This window comes from Martes martes (assembly GCF_963455335.1).
Source record: "Martes martes genome assembly, chromosome: 4".
In the NCBI taxonomy this organism is placed as follows: Eukaryota; Metazoa; Chordata; class Mammalia; order Carnivora; family Mustelidae; genus Martes; species Martes martes.
In genome coordinates, this window is record NC_137891.1 from 19,846,806 (window position 1) to 19,856,210 (window position 9,405).

Here is a 9,405-nt window from a genome sequence, read left to right on the forward strand (position 1 = left end):
AGAGTTTCACTTAACCGTCAGGGGCCTCTCCCAAGTTCCAAGAAGTTCTGTAGTAAAGAAACCTGTTTAACACAGTATTTTCCCAAACTTACCTGACTGTGGAACTTTCTTCTGTCACATCGTTGAAAATCTGAGGAACATCTACTATAATATTGGAAAAAGCTATTCCATAGGTCTGATTTTTTTAATGTTTCCCTGGTATTTAAACTATTTGGACTATATTATCACTGAAATAGAGGTTTCTCAACCAATTATTCTAGAGCATTTATTGTCCCTTAATGGTCAGACCTTACTTAGGAATATTCTTACTGTTTAATAAAACAAAGTGTAATTATTGAGAGCCTCCTCTGTTCATCACAGACTTAAAGTTTCTTGGCAAACAATGATCCTTTAAAAAAATTTTTTAACTCTATCTACATGACTTAAACATAGTGATTGAATGCTAGTAGACCCAGCACTGTTTTTTGTTTTGCTTTGCTTTGCTAAAATAAATATTTCTCTTGGTTTAGCCCAGTAATCTCTAAACAGTTTTGGTGGTTTACTCCATTAGTTAAAAAAAAAAGTACATGTATCTAATGTGTGTGTATTTATAAGTATATATTAGTGCATAACATGGTTTGGTTTTGGGTGGTGGTTTTTAAAATCTGTGCTGACGATCTTTGTCTTTTCAGTGGTGTATTTAATGTCATTCACATTTAAAGTAATTACATAATAGCTACAATATTCATCATAAAATTATACAAGGGGGGCGCCTGGGTGGCTCAGTGGGTTAAGCCTCTGCCTTCGGCTCGGGTTGTGATCTTGGGGTCCTGGGATGGAGCCCTGCATCGGGCTCTCTGCTCGGCAGGGAGCCTGCTTCCCCCTCTCTCTCTGCCTGACTCTCTGCCTACTTGTGATCTCTGTCTGTCAGATAAGTAAATAAAATCTTTTAAAAAATTATACAAGGAAGGATAAAGATGAAATAAATTATTTGTAAATGTCCTGAAGTTTGTGATATCTTCATACTATTTAATAACTTACAGCCCACTATAAACTTTGTTCAAGGTTCATTAGTACTAAGCATTTGTTAATTTGTATTTCAAATGAATTTCTTTTTTTCTTCTCCAGTCTGATTAAGGGCCAATAAAAATGTCCCATGTATGATGCAATATTCTAAGTACTTTTTATGCATTAACTAACTTAATCTTAACAACAACTATATGACATAGGCAGTATGATTATGATGAAGAAATCGAAGCACGGAAAAGTTAAGGTAAAGGTCACACAGCTTGTAATTGGCAGCATTTGGATTCAAACCTAAGAACTTGGCCCTATTTGTTACCTCTTAGACTTGCACTGTCGAGGACAGTAGCCACTAGACATTTAAATAGCCATTTAAAGAGTGGCTATTTAAGTTTGAAAAATAAAAAATTTTAGTTTTTCAGTGTCATGAGGTGTATTTGAAAAGTTTAATAACTTTTTTTTAAAGTTTAGTAACTTTATGTGGGTGGTGGCTACCATGTTGGACAGCACCACTCTAGAACATTTCGTCATCAGTCCTATTAGGCAGCACTGACTCGGGCAACTGGTCATCACGTGTCTGTCTTGTGGTGTGGCTTTGGTAGAACTCGTGCTATGAAGCAAGCGTGGGATTAGCTCTTTCTCATTTGTTTGCATGTGCTTGCCTGATTGGTATGGTCTTCAATCTGGTGTGATTTGTAGAAATCTTTGAAAGACCATTGTCTACTTTGCGGTGTTGGTTTAGTTAAAACAGGTAACATAACCCGTAAGTCCATTTAACTGGACACAATAAACTGCGATATGTCAAAATAGAGGAATGGGTGAGACGCCCCTGTCCCCAGTCCCTTGATGCTATGAAATACCTCACAATATTGTCTGACACAGGGTTCAGGGACGATCTCACTGTCCATTTATATGTAGAGAGATACCTGTAAGTAGAGGCTCAAGTACAGTCTTCTATCTCTTGTATGCTCTTTGGAATACACAAACCCTCTACTTGGAAGGTCCCTATTCTGGATCTCTGACCTCACATTTTCGAGCTGTTTCTCCCTCTTCCGTGCCTTGCTCTTGTATCATCGCTCCTCAGTCTTCCTCTTTTCAAAAGATTAAGCAAAACTTAGGCTTGAGACTGGCAAGACTGTTGCTCAGCAGGGGGACTAAAATCTTAACGGAACACAGATGTTCTCTCTGTGGAATACAGGGCCAGAAGGAGGGAAGGAAGAGTTCTTCGAAGTGGTTTTCTTTGACTCTCTTACGAAAAGTCTCAGTTGCTGCTTTGACAAGATAAAAATCCTTAATGTCTTTTGCAAAGACGTTTTCTGCTTTTAGTGCCATGTTCTTTGACTGACTATTTCATGAGAACTTTTTTCCTTGGTGCAATCATAAAAAATGATTATGACATTTTAACTGAATTTATCTTATACTGTGATAGAACCTGATACATCTTTGTGTACATGTGAGACAACAAAATAGGGATAAGTGTAATTTCACTTGCAAATACTTTTCATAAGGTTGTATACATTGTGTGTGTGTGTGTGTGTGTGTGTGTTTTAAGATTTCATGTATTTATTTGACAGAGAGTGAGAGAGGGAACACAAGAGGGGAAGTGGGAGAGGGAGAAGCAGGCACCCTGCTGAGCAGGGAGCCCGATGCGGGGCTCGATCCCAGGACTCTGGGATCATGACCTGAGCCGAAGGCAGACCCTTAATGACTGAGCCTCCCAGGCACCCCTACATTGTGTTTTAAAGCAAAAGGTGGCAGGAAACGAGTAACCTCATTACCTCTCAAGATTACACTGTGCTTCTCAGTAGGAGCACTTTATACAGGACTGTCCCACCTGTTACTGGACATCTGACACTCTGGTCCCAGCGTGCTAACCAGGCCCAGTCACTGGAACAGTCAATCTCCTGGCCTGTCTCCAGTGCTCCCCTGGAAGTGGGTAGTACCCAGGTTGAGAATTCTCGGGCTAACTGTTCGCTCCAGACTCTCATTAATGTTTCTCAGCTTACAAGAGAGAATATTATTATAAATCTCTAATTAAAATTAGATGAAAATCCCCATTCAAGAAAGTACAAAGCCTTATTGTCTCTAATCACAGCTGCTCATTAAGCATTTCCCATGAGCCTGGCACCGTGCTACCTACCACGTGTGCATTTGCCCATTCCAGACTCGTTACACCCCGTGAAATGAGTAGCAGTATCCTTTTTTTACATGTAGAGTAACTCTAAAGTGCCTACTATGATTAAAATCTATCATCCACGATTTTGTAGGGACATCTGCGTCTCGGCACTGAGATAAATTCATGAAAAAGAGGGACACAGTTTTTGCCCTCGCTGAGCTTGCATTTAGTTTACACAGCTAAGTAAGCAGAAGCAACAAAATTTTAACCCCGATCCATCCTTTCTAGAACCGCCTCTCTTTTCTACCACCACCTCTACGCAAATTATCTCCTGAAAGAAGAATTTAGTCAGCCAAGCTAATCCTAGTCGACGAGCTGCAAATATATGGACAGACGTCCAGCAAGGATGCAATACATTTTATGGCCTTTCTCCTCCTAGGAGCTGCTGGAGAGCATGTGGACAGCCCTCTCTAGAGTGGGACCGTGGGCAGCCTGTTGAGCAAGATCCCACCTATCCCTGCCTGGAATGCTTCCCCCTTTTCTACTGCATTTTTCCTGCCTCAGGAAGTTGTATCTGCTGAGTCTCCATTAAAATACTTCCTCTGATTCTTGCATTTTTCATATAGTTTTTGAGGTTCTGTTGTCTTCTTCAGGGCTTTTACTGTGATGGTATTCGTTTGGAACGTGGATGTGCATTCACTTGAGTGACAGTCTTATTTTGATTGGTGTTACAGTTTTAAGTCTGCACGCCAGAGGATAGATCAATGTGCAGAGTTTTGTACAAAGGAGAATTGCATAAAGGATATTATTTCGTGCCTACTTTCCAACACTGAGAAGTAAACACTAGAGGACTTTCTTTTCAACAGGGGTATCTGGTTGCCTATACCAGATAGTCTGTGTAACACGCACATGTTAGATATTAGGAATATAGTAGGAAAGAGGAAAGGACTCAGCAAACTGGGTGGGTTGAAAAATTCAACAATTTTATTATTTCTCAAGATAAACTTTTACCCCAAAAACATGTTACTTGGGTGTGTGAAGTCCTTCCCGTTTAATTATGACTCACTGAGGGTGGAGGTCATGTCATTATCCTGTTTATGATGCTTATTGTCCCTTAACTATCTACTGCCACTGCGAGTCACTCTTGGCACTCACCATGGACTGTTTTGATTGAATTGAATATGAAAGCACAAGGTGTTTTTATCAGCCAAAGAGTCGGTAATACTGTAGAAAGATCATGGTTCTGGAAAACAGGAAACCAGAGTTTTATGTCCCAACTTCTTCATGAGTGTCTCTTGTGATGGCCTCAGATACTGTAGAAAGATCATGGTTCTGGAAAACAGGAAACCAGAGTTTTATGTCCCAACTTCTTCATGAGTGTCTCTTGTGATGGCCTCAGATAAATCAACCAACCTCACTGGGGTCCGTTTCCTTGAAAAATGAGAAGACTGATTAAGACGGTCTCAAAGTTTCCTGCCTGCACCAATCTCCTGTGATTATTCTGTTACCATTATACAATAAATACCTGGAGAAGGTCACAAAGCTAAGAAAATGTAGCTTATAAGCTTATAAAGTCCTTATTTCAGCTTTTTAATGTGGATAGCCTTGAACAGTTTTATTTGAATTTTCTAGAGAGAACTTCTTTTTCAGCCTCAGACCATCTGCGTATGCTCGGTCTATGTTTGAGACAACATGGAGCTGGGTGTGTGAACATGAACGTTTTCCATGGACAGTAAACAGTTTTCTCTTTTCTTAGCTCTTTGGACAGACCCGTCTTTACTCCAGACCCGCTTACAGGGACATTCATCAGCTGCTATCATGAGCTTTTAGAATTTCTGCAGAACACACAGTCATCAAGCTCACACCAAGTCAGTAAGTAGATACAATTGCATGTATATAAGTCCGCTGCCTCAAAGGGTCTAGGTTCTAGGAATAGAATTAAAATCAATATATAAGGAACTTGAACCTGGAGTCTAAACAAAGTATGGCGCTACTTTAAGGCAGACCCTGAGGCGCGTGGGGGAGTCTTGCCAAATTCTCCACTCCGGTTACGGATAAACACTGTCAAAATTTCCTAGTACAGAACTTTAATTGCTTGCATCCTGAAACTCCTGGGCCCTGCCTGTAATCCTACCCCAGAGATTGTCCTTGAAATCCAGTGTCCCGATAGTCCATCCGAGAAAACAATGCTGGGACAGACTCTATGACCTAAATATTGATGTGTGGCCTATCAAGCAAGAAAAATTTGGAGGAGGCAGTAAGACTTCAGTAAAACTCATTCCATGTGAAGTACTGCCTTCTGCTTGGCACATAAGTATGTCCATCCTGGTAGCATGGTGTTCAAAATGTCCTTTTATGAAATGGTGATGGCGGTGGTCAGTGGTTTGTTGTGTGGGTGGTTGATTGTTGCTATGATTGTCAGTTTCATGTTCCTACTTGGCAAGGTCAAAGTTGATGGTCCTTGAACTTCTCGAGAATAATAAGCGTTGCCATTGGTGCTCTGTGGACATAGATTGTGTCTTCAAGAAATTTATCTTCTGCTCTTTCTCCCTATGGGAAGAAGTCGAGTCAGCAAGACTCTGCTCATTTTATGGTTAGGCAAACAGACTTGGAACCATGTGTTCTACATTTTCTATTAATGCAATGCAGGCTTTTCCTGGCATTGATTAAAAATCTGCTCTCCAGACACCTCTGCACACAGTAATTATATGTGTGGGGTTATTATGTATGAGGTCACTAGACCTCACGTTCTCCTTACACCTTGCAAAGACGGGACCAAGTCTTTCATGCGGTAGGGGAGGCATCGACTTCAATATTGTGGTTTTAATTAGTGATGGTAAGTTTCTGTAACTGAAAAATAGAGATGTCTGTTTTCCTGGCTAAAGCTTCTAACATCTTTCGAATATCTTGCTTTGAGGGGACACTTTACACATCAGGTTTTGATTCTCATGTAGTTGTTTTCCATTCGGAGAGAAGCCAACTCTTATCCTAAAAGGTCAGTATTTGGCTTCCATGCTTAATCAAACAATCGAGCTTCATGGCAATTTTTCTATTAAATACAAGAGTTTTTTGTTAAATGCAGATGTCTTTCTGCTTCATCTTAGGTAGTTGTCTGGTGATTCAAAGACTTAGGACAAGAGCTGGCTACATTGCTTCTTTTTCCACTAATGACTGCAGGGGCTCTGGCTGAGCGGTACCTTAGCCCCTCTATGGAGGGAAAAACCATGACTGTTAAGAAGAGCGCAAAAAGGAGTTCGGGAGGGAAAGAACTCTTTATTTTTTATTAATTTTTTATTATGTTTGGTTAGCCACTGTATAGTACCTAATTTGTTTTTGATGTAGTGATCAGCGATTCATGAAGCATAACACCCAGTGCTCATCACAGCACCTGCCCTCCTCAATACCCATCACCCTGTAAATGCCTCTACGCAGTTGCCCGAATGACTTTTTTTTTAATTGAGGTATCATTACCGTACAATGCTATGCTAGTTTCAGGCATATAACATAATGAATCAACAATCCCATACATTTCCCAGTGCTCATGACTCTAAGGGCACTGTAGATCCCCTCTACCTACTTGTTACTGCATGGGCTTTGGCATCCACAAGGCTGCCTTTAAATCTTGTCTCTGTTGTAGAGAAACTGTGACTTGAAGTAAGCTGTTCAACCTCTTCACTTGCAAACAAAATAGCTAACCTCTATTAGCCCTGGATGAGGACCCCAGATTGCCTTAAGTTTGCCCCATGAATTCTCTCAATCCTCCGTGAAATCGTGTGGCGGATGCTTGTTTGGACACTTCTTCCATAATACTCATTCTCCCCTCCCTTGCTTCTAGAACCCCGATGTTGTGGGGGTGACAATGTGTCTCTTAGGTATTTGCTTTTCAGGCTTCACTTGTGGCTCAAGTAACCATATAGGACAGGGTTCTGGCCATGCAGATGTAGCAGAAATCTGCTGGTTCTGCCTTAGTTTTACGGATCAAAGAGAACCGTCATGGCTGGTCCCCTCTTCTGTTCTCATTCTGCCCTAAATACTGACATGATGTCTGGAACTGTAACAGCTAGCCTGTGCTCCCAAGAAAAGGCTGAAAAACATTGCAGATGCCAGCCCTGACGTTGTGGAAATGCTATGCCAACACCTATAGTCTCTGTTTCTCCGGCTTTCCGTTATGTGGAAGAGTAGACCCTTATTTGTTTAGGCCACTATTATCAGATATTTCTTTACTTGCAGTTGAAACACAATTCTACCTGCTACAAAGTATTATTATCTTCAGTCTCCAGAAAAGGAAACAGGCCCGGAGGTGTTAAATAATGTATCTGATTTGCACAGCTAGTCTCTGAAGGAAGTGGAATTCAGACCCCCCCCCCCAAGGCTGACTTACAGTCTAAGCTCTTAACTACTTGTGGTTTTTGGAGGAGGGACATGAAATTACTTACATAAAGCATTTTAGCTTAACATGGTGCCTGGCTTGTAGTACATGCTCATTAAAACCTTAAGACCTTTTCCACAATCCCAGCTATTGCTTCACAGTGTGACTCCTGGGGTTTGATTCTCATGAAGTTATTTTCCATTCTGAGGAGTCAACTTTTCTCCCAAAAGGTTGGTATTTAGTTTCTGTGCTTAATTGAAAATCCGGGTTCGTGGCTGTAATAGGTGCTCAGAAAAGTTTGTTGAATAAGTGAATATTTGTTGAATAATTTCTTAGAGAAATTTTTCTAAGCACTACTTTTAGGAGATTACTATATCCCTCTTTGGTAATGAAGCATTTTTTTTTTAAAGTATTAGTATAGTACAAAGCTTCAGTAAAGTTGTAGAAACTAGTCTGTCTTGCTTCAGATCTAGCCTCACCACTAACTGATAAACTGTGTGATATTAAGCAAGTAACTTAACCTCTCTGTGCCTTAGTTGCTTCATCTATAAGATGGGAACAGTAATAATCCAAACTCTCTCATAGTAATGTTATCAGAATTGATTGGAATAATAAATTTAAAACAGTTTTTAAAGGGTTTGGCATATGCACTCAACAAATGTTTGCTTTTACAACAATAACATTTTTATTAATTCACATGTACCCTACTCAGAGTGGTTCCAGTTAGTGAAACCATGTTGAAAACAAGATCGTCATGGAGTAGATGCAGCAATTTATATGTGGATTCATAGTGATTTGCCCACATTAAAATGGAGTAGGGTCAGAATAAAAACGGGTGTCTCCGCTTGGTAGCCGGTACCTACATGCTTGATTTCCTTCATAAACTGTAAGTTCACTTTAGTCTTGGCGTTTGCCTTTTAAAACCCGAAAGAAAAAAAAAAAACATTGTATACTTTTAATAACAGATTATAAAATGTTGTTCCCGCTTGCTTCCCTTTCCCCCACTCCTGTTTCAGATTTGCATGTAAGTTAGTTTATTTGAAAGGAATCAAGTCCACTTGATCAGGAAAAAATAGCATCTCTCTATCTTACTAGCCGTTATTATTACAACTTGGAATCAAAGTCAGCAAAGAGAACCAAAACTAGCAATTATAATGTTAGCTTATGGAATTCTGTGTTTTAAAAGAGGTTAAGACCTTTGGGAGGTGTTAAGAGATGGACAGACGTATTCTCCAGGGCTACAAAATACCTAGTGAAAATGATTTAAAAAAAAAAAAAAAAACCACCAAAACACAACTCTTTAAAATTTCTGGAAATTGTCCTGAGAGCATACAGCAAAGGGAGAAATATTTATTTAGCAAAATCTACTAAATATGTAAGATCAGTGAGAATCGGCGGTCCTTGAATCATCACCCTCTCCCTCCCTGTCTCTCCTTACTAGCTGAGCTCGGTAGAAGCTCTGCTCTAGGCAGGTGTGGCCAGAAAGAGCTGCCATTCCGCTCCGTTCCCAATCAAAGGGTACAGTATTTTACCAGGAGCAAAAGGCCAACATTTCTAATCATGTACAACTTCAAGTTACAGACACTAAGTTCTTGGTGGGTGCTTCCATGAGGCTGGGTACTCCTCTCCTCCATCCAGCCCCTACTTATAGGTTGAAGGCTTTACTCCAAGCATGGTAGTCTGAGAATAATGGGTCCCTGATTATCCTCACCCCAGCTGATTCAGGGTGAAGGTTCCATGCCAGCGGAGGCAAACTGAGAAGGATAGAGGCTACTACCTCTCCCCAGGTCTCTGCTTATAAAGCAGAGGTATCTCTCTAAGGGAAGCAGGCCCCCGTCACTGTCTACACTGTCTAGCACCTGGATCATTGGCTCAGAGATTTTGCCCAGGGGGTGGCATGCAGCCGGTAAAAACATAG